This window comes from Lycium ferocissimum, chromosome 11 (genome assembly GCF_029784015.1).
Source record: "Lycium ferocissimum isolate CSIRO_LF1 chromosome 11, AGI_CSIRO_Lferr_CH_V1, whole genome shotgun sequence".
Lineage (NCBI taxonomy): Eukaryota > Viridiplantae > Streptophyta > Magnoliopsida > Solanales > Solanaceae > Lycium > Lycium ferocissimum.
Genome location: NC_081352.1, coordinates 40183572 through 40194453, shown reverse-complemented (window position 1 = coordinate 40194453; position 10882 = coordinate 40183572). Strand labels below are relative to the sequence as shown.

General features: G+C 35.8%; 1 pseudogene; it reads left to right on the top strand.

The window, feature by feature from the left end:
* The first annotated feature begins 3047 nt into the window (after positions 1-3047).
* LOC132037194 (G-type lectin S-receptor-like serine/threonine-protein kinase SD2-5) lies at positions 3048-10034 on the top strand (annotated as a pseudogene).
* The last annotated feature ends 848 nt before the right edge of the window (positions 10035-10882 follow it).

The window sequence follows — 10882 nt, the reverse complement described above, 5'->3', positions numbered from 1 at the left end:
CAAATCTTTGACCAACAATAAAATAGAAATTTCTTAATTTTTCCGTGTGAAAATATTACTACTATGTAGATTTTTCCAACCAAAATTCAGTGAGGATACATAAAAGATAGCATCAAAACTAGTGAAGGAAGGAGAGAAATGAACATTTTTCAGTGAAAAATTCAAGGGAAAAATAGAGATGTTTTAGTAGTGACCCTTTGGCTATGAACTTAGATTAGATGTATTTCTCTTATGCAGTGGGTGCCTTAAATTTCTTTTGATCACTCCATTAGCAGTGGCAAATTTATGCAGCTTAGTATGACATTTCCTCGTAACTTGAAAATGGTTTCATTTCAACAAAATCCATCTTGAAGTTAACTCTATGATCATTATCAACTGTATAATACAGAATCTGGCACATTCCATGGAAAATCCAGGACACTATAGATAAGATCCATAAAATAATTATTGATGAGGAATTTAAGATCGACCTCCCAGTCTATGAGATCAATGACTTCCTAGCCAAATGCGTTGTCGATCATCAATTAACAGAATATTTCATCAATTAACTAGACAGCTTTAGATTGACCAAAGACCGCAGATAGACACACAAAATTTCTTTCTTAGTACTCTTATCTTCACTAACATGTTCTATTGTTTTCAGGTAGCTTGCAGATTACAGCTACTTGGACACAGAAAAAGGCATTTTAGAAAATATGTTCATAACCGATTAATCTCAAAATAACAAATGAACCAGTAATTTTACCAATCTGTAATACTTTTGTATCAATACTAACATTGCTTTGTCCACATACTTCTATCCATGAAACCTTTTCAAATATTTATGTCTTTTCAAAACAAACCTTTTAACTGACATCGAATGATTTGTTTTAAATGTACAGGCGTAGATGTTTTTTCTTTAAACTTTAGCTTTTCAATTTTAATAATTTACCCTTGACTATCAAAGTCTCTTTAATACCAATATATGTTGACTTCATGAATATCTGGAAAATTTGCCATATAACTCTCTTTGCCGGCCTATATAATTAGACCAAATGGAAACACTTCCACATTGCTCCATTTGGGTCTTCTATAAATCCAATATAGAAAAGGACAAGAATATTCCAACCACTAATTGTTGAACAGGATATTTATATTTGTATAAGCTAAACATCCTTTATACTAACCACTTGTTTCATGTTTAAGAATATGCTTGAGATAGGGACTATTGGCTATTTCAGAAGATTATAAGGAGAAGTAAAGTAAAATTTTGACCTCATGATCTGGCATTTTCCCTCCTAGTTTAAAATCTAAAATTGTAGACCTTTCATTCAAATGATTCTTTTTTTTTTCTTCTTAAAATTAAATAACGGTTTTAAAATTAATTAATTAGAAAATAAATGTCAAGTGTGAATCCAATATAATTATAGTTACCAAGTTGTTGCATACTTTTAATGCTTGTGATCGAATCCAAACTTAATATTTTCTTTTAGCAAAAAAGGGTACATGCTTTGGCTGGACTTGTCGCCAGGTTTGATTGGAAAGCCAGAAGAAATGGCCACAATTTTCTTTGTTTTGGCAGCTTATGTTTGATTTTTGGACTGTCTTTTGGAGAGTTGATTCCCATTTCACTCAAACAGATCCTTGGGAATTTGATTTGAAATACAAACACAAGTGGAAAGATTGTTTAATTTCATGCTTCAACTTGACAGAAATGGAAAATCTTGTCCTCTTTGTAAAAAGTTGTGAGGGTTTGCCCTGAATTTCCTACCTTATTTGGAATCTACATCACAATTGTGTTTTACTTCAAAAAGGTTTTCTTGGTGGAAAAGATTTTCTAGATAGAACAGGACTCTCCTATATCTTGGAATAGAACATCTTTTCTTCTCATAAACAACACAATAACATTAGGATCTTATTTAGGTGGTTCTTTTTTCTCTTAATAGGATCTTATGCTTTCTTTTATATTAGTTTTCACACATTTAGGGTCTTTTCAAATATGATGACACAAAAGTTCCTAAAAAAGATTCTATTGAGAGAAAAAGCACCCACTAAATAAGATCCTCTTTGAGAGACAAAACACCCCCTAAAAAAGGCCTAAATAAGTTTTATTTAGGGGGTGCTTTTTCTCTCAATAGGAGCTTATGCTTTCTTTTATATTAGTTTTTTCATTTATAGGCCAATTGGCCAATCCATATTTTTATGCATATTTTAGTATACCTTTCGTTGTGTCTGATTTATCGTCGTTCTAGGTTTCTTTGTTAGCTTCCGCACGTTGCCTAATATTTCGATCCTAACAAAAGTAATGACACCATTTGGCCGTCTTTTGATCATCCAACAGACTCTTTGGTTCCTGGACAGAAGCTTGATATCCAGCATATCAGCTACAAACTGGAATTGAGATTTGTTCACATTTGAAGTTCAAAAGTTTGGCCTTTTTGCATACATTCAGTGAAATCCACACCAATTCTATTACTCAATGCTTGGTGCAGATAAATCTTTTCAGTTTTCTGGACTAAGCTACTTTTTGAATATGAGTGTTTCCAGAGGGATATTATCAAAGGAAACAAACAAGCCCTGAGATACTCACAAGACTGATCATTTAAGAAGCAGTTTGCAGAGGTAGCATGAAGATAAAGCTAGCAAGGATGCTGATAAATTTGACAGACTGTCCTTAAGACCTTAACTGTTTTTGTTAGCTGTTTGAGTGCTGGTACTTGGGGCTTCTTCCAAAGTCTAGTTTTATCTGTACATAATTTCTTTGGTAACTAAAACTTTTCATTACCAAAAAACAGATTTAACAAAAATGTTTACCCTTTTTTGAAATTTCATAAAAAAAATATATATTAAAAAATTAATTTATCTTTTAAAAATTATACTTTAGTATACATGTAAGTATTTGATTCTAACAAAAACAGGGGGTGTATTGGAAATTGAGTCATATTACAAGAGTGTTTTAGCGTAATTAATTCAACAAAAACAACACCAGAGGAGGTGAAATTTGGATGAGATGGAAAAAGTCAACGCGTTCCTCTTCTAGTTCTCCAACGTGTGAAAACTAGCTAGGTGATTGTTGCTTTCTTGATAATATTATATTTTGCATAAGAAAAACATCTGAAAATCAAGCAAGTGCCTAATAGCTTAATGCACTGAGCTTAGACTCTTTCAAACAACCAAAGATATTACATTTAAGTTAAATCTGTTTTCCCCTCATGCTGAACTAAAGGCATTTTGCCTTCTTTCCATTGTTCTTTATGGCTTTATGCTGGATATTTCCTTTCTCCTTCATTATTTGTTGTTCTTTTCATTTGATATCCGGCCAATGACAATTTGATTATCCAACTGCAAATCTTTCTACAACTTGGATCAACAATAATTATGCACCCCATTCAGCGGCTTTCAGTGATGGCTCATTTGTAAGGGCCGTACTACTCAGAGGAACTTTTGGTCCAAAATATGCTTGTGGTTTCTACTGTAATGGCAACTGTGAAAGTCACCTCTTTGCCATCTTCATTGTGCAAACCGATAATAGATCCGAAATTACTTGGGAAATTGGAATTCCACAAGTTGTTTGGTCTGCTAACAGGAACAGTCCAGTTAAGATCAATTCCACTTTGCAGCTTACAGCAGAAGGAGACTTGGTGCTCAGAGATGCTGATGGTACTTTGGTTTGGTCAACAAACGCTGCTGGCAAATCTGTTGCTGGCTTAAACCTGACTGATGAGGGAAATCTTGTTCTGTTTAATTCCAAGAATGCAATTGTTTGGCAATCTTTTGATCATCCAACTGATTCTTTGGTTCCAGGGCAGAAGTTAGTATCGGGGCAGAAACTAACAGCAAGTGTTTCAACAACAAATTGGAGTGAGGGAGGTCTGTTTTCTTTTTATGCTGCCGATGATGGTTTCATTGCTCTTATAGAGTCAAATCCCCCCAAAACATACTTTACAAGGTCTGTTGGTAGCTCTAATGTCAGTAAAGTGATGAAGTCCATCCCATTTGGTGGTAATTGCCATGTGTCAATTTGATTGGCTACAAATTGAACTTGGAGCCAAAGGAAAATACTTGGAGCCAAAGAAAAATTCTTGAAGCCAAAGGCAAAATTTGTAGATTACAAATTTTGGAGCTTTTTCTTCTTTTTGTGCTTGGAGGCCAAGTTTGGTCTCCTATAAATGGAGAGCCATTCTTCCATTTGTAATCACACCAACAAAGAGAGAAAGAAGAGTGAGGCATTCTATATAGAGAAATATTGAAAAAAATGGAGAGTGTGAGCAATATTGTAGTGAGGTGAAAATCTTAAAAAAAAACTTTTAAGTGTTGCAAAAAATAAAGTTTGCCAGATTTTTTTGCACCTGTTACAAAAGTTCTAAAATACGCTATAGAGATATATAGGTGTCACCCTGCCTATGATTTTTTCTTTTGGGTTTTACGTAAAAATTTGGTGTCATTATCGCTTTTATTTTTGGTGATTTATATGTTACTCACATTATTATTCCGCTGTAAATACCATGAATATTATTTATGTGGCAGGTTTATTCCCAACATAAAGGCTCCATGTTTGTTATATATTTGAATGGAAGCTTATCTTTATTCTCAAATTCTATCAACTATCGACAAACACTGGTTTCTATTCCTCCAACATCTTCTGCTGAATATATGAAACTGGAGTCTGATGGATACTTGAAAGTGTATGAGTGGCAAAGTCAGTGGAAAGAGGTGGATGATCTCCTGACAGGTTTCTATGGCGAGTGCAATTACCCCATGGTTTGTGGAAGATACGGCATTTCCTCAAGGGGGCAGTGTAGTTGTCCCAACTCACGCTCTAATTCAGCTACCTATTTCAGACAGATAGATGATAGGCAGGGTAATCTGGGTTGCTCTGAGATCATAGGCGGATCTACGATTTAATCCCTAGGGGTTCAACCTTTTAAAATTTTTAGAATTAAACATTATATTTCTAAAGTTATAGAATCATATCTACTATTTATTATAATTTTAGTAAATTTTTACATAGAAATTTGTTTGGTCAAAGTTTGGGGTTCAATTTGGAGTTATAGTGCTCTATCCGCCTTTCACTCAAACGATGACTTGTAATGATTTAAATGAGCACAATGTTACACCTCGGATTTTCGCACGTTAAAGTCGCATCATGAGTTATTCGACGTAAGTTCAAAAAAAGAAATTATGTTGAGGATAAAAGATTGAGTTTATTAATAAAAATGGTTACAAAGAGTCTATAAATAATATTAGTAAGTGGCGGAAGTTTTGGAGGGTGAATGAATCAAAGAAGCATGAGTTTCAGCCAAAAGTTGGCAAGTTGAGAATACGATAACTTGTTTATTGGGTGAGATTAAAGGGATTCCACATGCTAAGCAAGTGATGATATGAAGTATTTGAATTGTATAATGGTCTCTTGTTAAGTTTGGAAGTCAAACGTTTTTGTAACACGAAAGTCGACAGATCGGTGTCCAAGTTATGTTTGTAAATTTCACAAATTGGGTCGGATGTCTCGGAGCTTTTCTCTCAATCTACTTGGAGTTATGGGGTGATCCACTCGAAATCTAAGGTCTACGAGTCTAGTTTCTAGATCATTTTCTACACGATACGACATCGTAGTAGAGATATTCGCATTTCCATCCGGGGACATTTTATGCGGGAATAGTTTTAGGTCGGTGGCAGCTTATTCCTTTTTATACAAAAGCACCCACAAATCAGATTGGAACCTCATTTTTCTTCAAAGAGCAAACCCTAAACGATTGCTACTATACTCAAACATTTCTCCATCAATCATAAGCAACCAAAGGCTAATCAAGTAACTTTAACGTAAGGAATCTTTGATAATCGTAGAATCGCTCGTTTCTTCGTTGTTTCGCTTTTGGAAGAAATCTTCAACTTGAAGTAATATTTGTTTTGGAGTGATTCTTGAAGTTTAAGGTATGTTCTACCCTTCTCATGGTCCTCTTAAGCTTCTACAAATATTTAACCTAGAAATTGAGAAATTGCAGATAAGTCTTTATTAACTCTAAGGAACTCTTATGGAGGAACTTGATTGTTTAGGGCTGTTTCTTGTGGTTTGAAGAGTAGGAGTAAAAGAGAATAAAAATGGTAGTCTTGAATGAAGAAATCAACTACAAATGATCCTACGAACTTACGCAGAAGTTGTTCATGAAATAAAATGAGTATTTCCATAAGCTATCAACTTGGAATTGATCCCATATTGGTCGTATGATGTAGGTGATCGTTTGTAAGGCATTCCAGTGACTCGAAAAATATATATAACTCCATCAACGAGGTATGTAGGGCTTTTTATTTCTTTTGGGACTAGATTTCAAATGACCTTTCATTAAAAAAACAAATTTAACTTGGATCGATCGCGTTCCATGACAATTGGTGACACGGACTTCATCTATGACTTGTACCAAATTATGGTCCACATCTTCTATCGCTAAAAGACTTTCCGTTCAACTTGTGTCGATTATGTCCCAAAATGGTTAAACACTTTCTCACGAATACTTGTGCTTGAAGTACCTTTCACATTCCGTATCCTCTTTGTTTATCAAATGAAGAATGATATTAGTTATACTCTCACATCAAAGTTGAGTTGATTGTACTTCCTTTAATTGAGTTAATCTTCATATGTAGTGACGAACCTCTCGTTAGCACACTATTTCCGATAAAAGTTGGCCGATCATATATTTCATAAGAGTTTGATAACTTTGGCTTCGTGAATAATTCATAACAAGATGTTTCCTTGTACTTTTACTTCTTTGACCTAATGATCAAATAATGATAAACGTATTTATCAATAACGATAGTCGGAGGGTAACGACGATAGGTCACTCCGACTCTTTTATGATATCTCTTCTCGAGGGATATTGCATTGCACTTATATATATGTATTTATTTTCATTACCGAGCCACGCTATAGTCACTGGGTAGGCACTTATATGTGCACCTAGACATGTTTCATTCTTTACCGAGTCGTGTTGTAGGCGGCCGGTAGCGTATGAATCGTGCACTAGATGATTCTTTCTTTGCCGAGCCATTTTAGCGAGTGGCCGGGTAGGCACGTGGTCGTGCATTGCCAGCGATGGCCAAGTAGATGATGTTATGATGATGAGCTCACCCTACGAGGGATTTATTATTTTTATATGATATGATATATGCCTTTGGTGAGGAATGATTTTGCGGGTATGCATTTACATTTATGTCATGATTATGGTCGCCCTTGGCCTCATTCGAGTTTCGGTGTTGTCTCTACATCTTTTCCCATGTTATTTGTATCTCTTATTAATGTTATGTTTATGCTTACCGCCTTACATACTGACATCTTTCGTACTAACGCATTTTATGCTACTAAGGATCATGTCCACGGTACGGTAGAGATCTTTGCGTACCTTTCTGAGGGATACCAAAGTTCGAAGGGAATGTTCGCACTCCATTCTCCGGAGTTGCTGGTCTAGTCATTAAATAGGATGCATGCATATATATATAGAGAGTATGGCATATGGGTACGTCGCGGCGTTTTACTTGATGCATATTAGTGCTCTTTAGAAAAAAAAAATCAATCAAAGATTGTGAACAGGGTTTGGCCTTGCCGGCCTTCTGACTAGTTGTCTTCCTTGGTTGTGGCCTTGTTAGACCTTGTAATGCATATATATGTTATTGGGCCTTTTTTGCTTGCAGGTTGTTATGATATACTTCTTACTATTGTTAGAAAGTGGTCTCGTCGGCCTATGATTCACGCAACGTAGTTTAGATATCGCTTGGTTCGCTGCCCTTAGACTCTTTCAACACCCCAAGGTTGGGGTGTGACACACAAATTTCTGGAACTTCAAGACGTGGACTATTTCGCGTTTACTGCAGATATTAGAAATACTGATATGAATTCCTGTAAAGATGCATGTTTGAGGAACTGTTCCTGTAAAGCTGCTTTATTTCATAGTAGTTTAAACCCTTCCAAGGGGGAGTGCTACCTACCTTCCGAGATCTTCTCATTAATGAATAATAGGAAGGACAGGACAGGGTACAATTCCCGTGCGTTTATAAAAGTACAGGTTGAAGCTGAACCAGCTGCTGCGAAAGGGGAAAAGCGTGTTAGTGGTGCTACACTGGGCTCTGCGGTAGGAATTTCTATCTTAGGCATCATAACTGGAATTGCAGTTTTCACATTCTGGAAGAAAAGAAAAGCCGATGAAGATGAGGAGAATTATCTAGATCACGTGCCAGGAATGACCACTATATTTTCTTACGATGATCTAAAGGCTGCAATGGAGAACTTCACGCAGAAGCTTGGTTAAGGAGGATTTGGGTCAGTTTTTGAAGGGTTCTTAGAAGATGGAACAAAGGTTGCAGTGAAATGCCTTGATGGAATAGGACAAGTCAAAAAATCATTCCAAGCTGAGGTTGAAACTATTGGCAACATACATCATGTAAACTTGGTGCAATTAATTGGCTTTTGCGCAAATCTCATAGGCTTTTAGTCTACGAGTTTATGAGCAAGATCACTAGAAAAATGGATCTACCATAGGAAACAAGAGCAAACTCTTGAATGGAATTGCAGGAGGAAGATTATTCAAGATGTAGCCAAAGGATTAGCTTACCTTCATGAAGATTGCAGGCAAAAGATTCTGCATTTGGATATTAAGCCCCCAAACATACTCCTAGATGAGAAGCACAACGCTAAACTCTCTGACTTTGGGCTTTCAAAGCTAATTGATCGGAATCCAGAGCCAAGTTATGACCACAATGAAAGGCACTCCTGGTTATTTGGCTCCTGAATGGCTAAGTGGAGTTATAACAGAAAAGGTAGATGTCTACAGCTTTGGCATCGTGATCTTGGAAATTTTGAGTGGAAGAAGACATTTTGAGGCATCCGAGTCAGAAGACCAAAGAGTAATGTTGAACTTATTCAGGAAAAAGGCAGAGGAAGCAGGGGCGGATCTATGTAGGAGGGTCCGGATGCCACGGCACCCGGACTCCTCGGTTTAAACTCTGTCTGTATATGTCTGTATGTATAAAAAAATGGTTAAATATAAAACTCGCCACCCGTAGTACGATGTGAGCGTCTGGTGCCACTGGCAAAGGGCTAACTATTTGACCCCAAGTAACTGAGTTCGATTCACGCTTGCTCCATATTTTGATCTTTTGCTTTCTTTAGGTTACACCATATGTCTTCACTTCAGTTCTTTTCTTTCTTTTTTCTTTTTCTTTAATTTATCTTGACTTGCTATTCTTCTTTCTTTGTTTAAATAAACTTTGACTTTTCTTTAACTTCCTCTTTCATTACATACCAGACTGATAAGTACTAAATTTTTAAAAAGTTAGATTAATACAAATAAAAATATGTTTGAAAAGTAAAATATAAGTTTAAAAAGAAATTACTATTTTAAAGAATAATGAATGTTGAAGCTAAAATCTTTGGGTCTCAAATACATATGATATGGCCAATAACACACAACAGGCAATGGAGTATGAATATTGAGGTAACAATAGGAAGATCGTTTATACAAGTGTTTCTAATAGAAATTTTTTATTTCTCCAAATTTTAGAGAATAAGGCATTTTATCTGTGCAAAAAAAATAAAATTAGACAGCTCAGGAAATCTTTAATCTCACGATATTTAAAAGAGAACATAACTAAATAAATCTGCATATTCGATCAATTATCTATATAAATAAAAAAAGATGCATCCGAACTGAAGCCCAAAATTGAACGAGCTGACCCATTTGTCCTAATTGTGGCACCCGGAACCTCCAAATCCTAGATTCGCCTCTGAGAGGAAGGGCAATTGGAGAATATTATTGATAAGCGAAGATATGCAGTTTTACAAAGGAGAAGTAATAAAGACGATGCAGATTGCTGCCTGGTGTTTACAAGGTGACTACACAAAGAGGCCATCCATGTCAATGGTGTTCAAGGCCATGGAGGGTATTTTGGAAGTTGAAACGAATCTAGACTACAGTTTCCTTAAGCCACAAATGGTGAGTGAACTACCAAATATTGCTTATGCAGATTCAACTCCTTTACTTCCTTCAGTCCTATCAGGCCTAAGGTGAGGAGAGTTTTACTAATTCTTAGTATTGCTACAATTGCAGCTTGTTTGCTGCTGTGTAAATTTCTTCTCCAATGTCCATGAATTTTATGAACGTTTTCTTCAAATTATTCATGCAAAGTCTGTTCAATATATGCATGCTCGTTCAATATATGCATGCCGTTAGCGGAAACGTAAAAGAAAGAACACAAAATTTAACGTGGTTCGGATCAAAATGATCCGATGTCCACCATAGAACAGTTGCCTTTATATTATTAACAAAGGAGGGGGAGATTTCCCAATTACGCCTAAGAGAATTGCTCTCAACTCTCTACTCACTACAATGTATTGTATAACTTTTGGGAAGCTAAACAAGGAAGAATTGCCTCTCATTTTATAGGCATAAAATGACTTCGGCTCCAAGTGTACTACATGAGCTCTTCAATTCTCCTCTACATCTTAGCATTCTTTGGCTCCAAGTCAAGTAATTGAGCATCCTTTGGCTCTAAGTAATAGAAAATCATCCAACACATGAGTTTTTCTATCACATAACAAAAACCAACTCTTTCAATCTCTCTACATTGTAGTGAGTAGAGAGTTGAGAGAGCAATTCTCTTAGGTGTAATTGGGAAATCTCCCCTTTCTTTGTTAATAATATAAAGGCAACTATTCTCTGGTGAACGTAGGATCATTTTGATCTGAAACACGTTAAATTTTGTGTTCTTTCTTTTACGTTTCCACTAACACATACTCCTCTTTCTCATTAAGAGGGGTAGAGAAGTGATCAAGCTCTCCATCCACTCATCAAAACTTAGTGCAATTTATACCCGATTCAAAGGGTATTTTGGTAGATTACACGCCTCTTTCATTTAA